The following is a 6,168-nucleotide window of genomic DNA, read 5'->3' as shown; positions in this document are numbered from 1 at the left end:
ATTGTCACAAGATCATAGAAATAGAGATTTACATATAATTTGATGTTTTTCTGGTATATATTTATTTTGTTCTATTTTGCAATTTCTGGTGTCCCCCGCCGTAATATTGCTGGAATATTGCTAAAAGCGGCGTAAAACCATACTCACTCACTCACTCTATTTTGCAGGTAGGTGTAGTATTACGAATTCATGGATGCCCATAGTTAAAGTACGCACGTTTACATATCGTCCAACCTGAAACTCCTTATGTGCATATAGAAACACCACCAACGGACCCTGAAAATGTGACGTACTGGGACACATGGAAGAACTGGTATAAGTGGAAGAACAGTGGGTATAAGGGTTCTTACCGGCCAACTCCGGAACACTACCTGCTTCAAGCTAGGAGAAGGAGGAGCGCTTCTCCAGGTAACATGAAATAACAAAATGTTCCCTTCTTAGGGCCATATACAAATGATGAGTGTAGAAAATTGCACGAACGAAACAGCAATTTACTTGGCGCATCGATTTCTGACTTCAGGGGAGAGTCTTACTTCTTACTCGGTTGGTGTGGATGAAAACTGCGACAGTGAAAAAGACCAGTTCTGTAATGGGCCCCTGGAACCAGACACTGCATATATGTAAGCTTCGTTTCTTTCTTCTCATGATGCCAAACAAGCGACATGACTAACCGTGTGTTCTGAGCGTTGTTTAAAGCTTACTGACGTATGCAGAATCCAATTCCAGATGGATTGAGAACTGCTCAAGGGATCTTCTATTTTTACAGTAATACTATTATGATGCTACTAAAAATGCCTTTCACCCAATGTACCTAGGGAAAGGAAACCGAGTGTTCGGTGTGATAGACCATACGCTTGGTCTCTTTATCATACATTGTTTTATCACACGTTGTATTAATATGAAGGTTGTAAAGAATCTTACTTCATTCTTTGTTATTCTCATCCTTTGAAAATTATGAAAGCATCATGCTCCAGGAAAACAAAGAGACAACAAATCTGTATATTTCTTACATTATTTCTTAAAACAATATGTGAGAAACTGTCATAGGAATGTGGAATATCATATAGAGCGTCTGCTAAGAGAATGCTTTGCAACTTTGATCGCGTAGAAAGAGCATTCTCGATTGTACCCTAATAGTTGTGAAATGTACACACCAAAGACTGGTGCTGTTGACATTGCTCGAAATGAAGTGAAAATTTATGATTGTAAAGTAGAAGGCCTTCCTGTCACTCTGTCAGTTTCCCCTCACTCTGTATAGATCTCTTTATGAAACGCTGGCTCACTGTTCACCTTAATGCTACTATTAAAAGGATAACTTAATGGAAACGAACTGGTTATTTGACCACTATTGTTCGATATTAGATTACCCGACGGCTGACGTCTTCGCCAGATAGACCTGTTTTGACTTTGCCAATCCGATATTCGACAATTTGCATTTCAGGGTTGTGGCTGTGTCGTGTACCAGCGCTGGATGCACATCCACTGAGCCGTTCGGTAACTTCAAAACAAAACGTATGCTTTAATTCAAACGAAGTATTATTGATGTTACATATATACTGAAATCCACTAGAAACGCATCACCGGAATACAATTTTGTATCTCGCTGATAAATGAAAAAAAGAGCTTGTCCCTACTGACACTAAAAGTGTCAATGCAAGAAAAAGCAGTCATTCATGATTTAGTGCAGCCATAAATTAACAATGACAATGACAGTGGTCCATTTGAAATTTCACACGCGCTCAAAACTCTCACACAATCAATGTCAGTAGCGGGTATGGCCACCATTTGCGTCGAGCACAAGGGCACAGCTTCGTCTCATCAATAATTTGACAATCCTCCTGAAAACTTGTCGTATCTGACGCCATATTCTTTGCAAAGCGAGTTCAACTCATGGAATTATTTTATTGTAGTCGGGATGAAAACTGACTTGGCATTGCATGTGTCCGATGACACCCACGTGACAGGATACGCTCACCGTTTAGATAACACCTGGTATCATCCATGTTTGTTAATGATTCAAACATGACGTGTAGTGTGAACATGCTGCATTAACTGTTATCAGCCGATCAATCTTATGATTATTGAAATGACTCTGTCATTCCTTTATAGCATGTTGTAGAACATTTGCTTGATCAAACAATATATTAATTTTTGTATTACTCTGGTGTTAATGATTGAAGTGAAATCAAAGTCGCAATAACAGCATATCATTGATGTATACGTTGATATCGCATCAGCATTTGAAAAATATACTTATTGCAACAACAATCTTAATTAACGCTAAATTAATTGCGGTTTAAACTTCTTCATTTCTTATAGCACTTGATGGATGATCGCCTTTGGGGTGATCACAGCTCTCCTGCTTTGTGTCATCATAATCCTTGTTATATATTTGTGAGTACCATGCCTTGTTTGGAACAACAGTTCTCAATATACGCTCCCCGTTCCAAGTCGCTTCTTAAGAGATGAAATAGCAAACAGTAAATGATCAATTGATGTCATGTAGTTGCACTTAAAATATTTAAAATTCCATGAGCGTTAAATGCATGTACAAATTTCGGAATTTAGTTTGAGCAAATATTAGTCAGCTTTGTGAAACTGACGCTGCCTTTTGTCCTTCACGTCCCTAGTATGCTGATCTGCCTTCAGTTGTTGGCAATCTATAGCCTGTTTTTACATCGTTTTGTATTCTATAGTTAAACGTTTTCAGTTTTTCATACTAGTTTTATATCTATATCTGTGATCCTCTAGTTATTTTACTGTCCTTCGTTGACAGGATATTATAATATGACTTTATTTATTACGACTTTATCTAATATTCAGATCCTCGTCACGATATGGCTGCAATATTGCCGATGTGACGTTAATGTTTAACTCACTCACTCACTCATTTTATCCTTCACATATTTGTATCTGACATTGCAGCAAGGTTGTTCAGCCAGCAAAGACACAGAAATCACGGGGAGAAGGCCTTGCATTAGAGTTGTCCTTGAGAGGTACAGGGCAGAGTGAGGACATCCCCTACGATGAAGTAGCATGTGGATCTACCAGTGATTACCAGAATACACATACGAATAGATATTATGAGAATGTAGATACCAGAAATCAACACACGTATGAATCGTTGGCCAGTCAAGTAAATGACCGCGACATGCATTTGTACGAAACTGTGCAGGCACGCTTGTGAGTATGAGTGAGTATGACTTTACTCCACTTTTAGCAATATTCCAGCAATATCACAGCGGACGACACCAGAGATGAGCTTCACGCATTGTACCCATGTGGGGAATTGAACCACCACGGTCTTCGGTGTGATGAGCGGACGCTTTAACCATTAGGCTACCCCTACCCACCTTGTGAATATGAAGTTACCACGCACATTCAATATGTATACTCTCTTCAATATCAATGCTGTACCAATACGATTGTAAAATACATCATTGTGCTGTATGTAATTTGATCGCATGTATTCCCCATTTATTTGTAAAGTTGTATTTGTTCCACCCGGGAAGTGAAACGAATCCAGTGAACCAGATCACTTACTCTAGAAACAGACAAAACAGCTCTACAAAAACACATACAAAATTTCTCATTCTCAAAGGTTTCACATTGTGCGCGCTTGGCGACAACATTACCCTGAATTTGTTTATATTTTTTGAATATGCTGCATGTGTATTGGTGACCGTTTCCTGGTCCTTGATTGCAACCGTCACAAATACATGCAAGTGCGAGTCAATTGTTCACTTGAATGAGTACGATACAGGAACTTATAATACAGATCAAAATAGGGAAGAGCACCGGATGTCATTTTCGTTGTCACTGATGCACCAATTCTCGAAATATTCTACTCGTGTCCACCTTAAAGCCACGTGGAAGGTTAATGAGGTCTTAATGCTGTAAATCTGATCAGACTACTTTAATCAGACCGAACGACTTCTTTAACTGGTAGAAAGTGCCACTGATCAGGCTGGATAACACTAAGCCCTATGCGAACACTTGGCATCATGAGTATTTGGATAGTCATTTAACTGCTATGACGTGCAATGTACCAACTTTTCTTTATGTATGGAGGTATGCCAATAAAGCGGATCCCAACGACCGCAAATGCCATAGACAATTTGAACAACACGGAAGCTGGTTACAATAGTGTTCGTGTACATCTATTACTCCCTTGGTTTTTATCTGACACACGAACAATGCATCCAGAGGGTTTCTTTTCCCTCCTAAACAATCACACATAAGTAGAACATGCATAGTATAAGTGATAGGATGCAATTTAATATAGCACGAATTCCTCTTTGTTCACAGCGGCGTTTAAATCATTCCCCACAATGAGTCTATTCCCCACCAACCAAAGGTTGATATCAAGAGTAACGTAATGGATACACAGAAACACAATAAACCAAGTCAACAACCGATTCATATATTTTGCCTTTTCTCATGCATGATAAAGTGCCTTTTTAACCAGAAATCAATGGATTAATGCACACCATTATAAACTGGGGAAATAAAATCTCTTTTTGACCAAAAGATGAACAAACATTCAACGCTCATGCATGCATCTTCAGTCAGCGTTTATGGTGCTGCATAAGGTATAGTGCACAATAATAAGGTAACTGATAACTGTTACCCGTGCGCTATTCTACCGAGAGTATAAATCGCTCTGCCTCCCAGATGAAGACCACAATGGTAACTATTGCATCTTGCACCAACAAATTGTCGGGATTTGCATTATTACAAAGGACATTCTATGCCATAGAACGATATGGAATCCGTCAACATTCATACATAGCTGGCATTTTCGACAAGGTAATCCACTGAAAACTGTTCATATTGATAGCTCTGTAGTTCGAGTTTGTTTGGTTATGCGTCCACTTCATATGTACATGTAGTTCAATTTACATCATCTCACATCAAGTACAATTTCATGATAATATAGCTCATCAACTATACGAATACTTCGACCACGGAATTGGTACATAAGCGGTCTGCTCCACATTTAGGGAACGTAAATGTTAAATACCATGTGAACTGAGAAGGTAAGGTGAAATAAGGTTGACTATTGTAACGTATGTGTCTGGCTGCTCACAGTCGTCTTGCCTGAAGGCAGAGATAACATGCGGAAGTTTGATATCAACTCACACATTGTCCTTTGATTACCCCATAATGCGGAGCACCAGGTGGGGTACCAAAATATATCACGAAGTAACGTCTTTGGTATGGCGCTGATCAGGACATCGAACAACAGACCTTTGGCTCTTCAGGAAGACACGCTATCCACATGAATATGTAATTAATATGATTAGATAAATTCTGTTTCATCTGCATTTCTTACATGACAAACATAACATGATGAGCTGAATACAGTTTCACCTCTATTCCTAACGAAGCACATATAACATGAATAGCAGAATGCTGTTTCATTTTTTTCCTAGCAAGACACATATAAGGTGATCAGTTGATCTCCGTTTCATCTGCATTCCTAACTATGCAAACATAACATGATTAGTTGAATTTCACCTCTATTCCTAACGAGGCACATATATCATGATTGTTTGAATTCTGTTTCACCTCTATTCCTAACGAGGCACATATATCATGATTAGTTGAATTCTGTTTCGCCTCTATTCCTAACGTGACACATATATCTTGATTAGTTGAATTCTGTTTCACCTCTATTCCTAACGTGGTACATATTACAAGATTAGTTGAATTCTCTGTCGCCTCTATTTCTAACATACATACAAATACAATGATTAAATCATCCACTGCTGAAGATGTTTGAGTTTAATTTGCCTTGATATTGCACAGGTATTACTACAATCTTAACGGGGTCTTTAGTGATACTATAGCAATATTATGACAGAAGAAACCAGAAATGACCCATTTTGTATAATCGAACCCGGTCGTTCGGCTTGACGATCAAATCCTTTAGTAACAAGCTTGTGCAATCGTCACTCAAACACTTTCGCACTGTATACCAAATTCTAGAAGAATATAATGAAGTACAACTGTTGGTAAATTGAACTTAACGGAGTAGATGACACACGTAAAGATTTGACCTGAAGTATTGAGTACATGTCACCAGTGTTTGTGTACGCTACCTAACATATCGAGCTTATCACAAACTGTCAGCCGGGGACGTCACATGCCTGAATATCTTGTCAA

The 6,168-nt window shown here is 38.7% G+C and overlaps 1 long non-coding RNA gene across 1 annotated transcript; it reads left to right on the top strand.

Moving 5' to 3' along the window:
- The first annotated feature begins 2,325 nt into the window (after window positions 1–2,325).
- LOC124285734 lies at window positions 2,326–3,797 on the top strand. Its single transcript, XR_006900875.1, has 2 exons — window positions 2,326–2,394; window positions 2,926–3,797. It is a non-coding gene; the product is annotated as an uncharacterized LOC124285734 (long non-coding RNA).
- The last annotated feature ends 2,371 nt before the right edge of the window (window positions 3,798–6,168 follow it).

Source organism: Haliotis rubra, unplaced genomic scaffold, assembly GCF_003918875.1.
Source record: "Haliotis rubra isolate DU_JTF1 unplaced genomic scaffold, ASM391887v1 Scf368, whole genome shotgun sequence".
Classification (NCBI taxonomy): domain Eukaryota; kingdom Metazoa; phylum Mollusca; class Gastropoda; order Lepetellida; family Haliotidae; genus Haliotis; species Haliotis rubra.
Note: the sequence above shows the minus strand (reverse complement) of the source record. Positions and strands in the feature narration are given on the sequence as shown.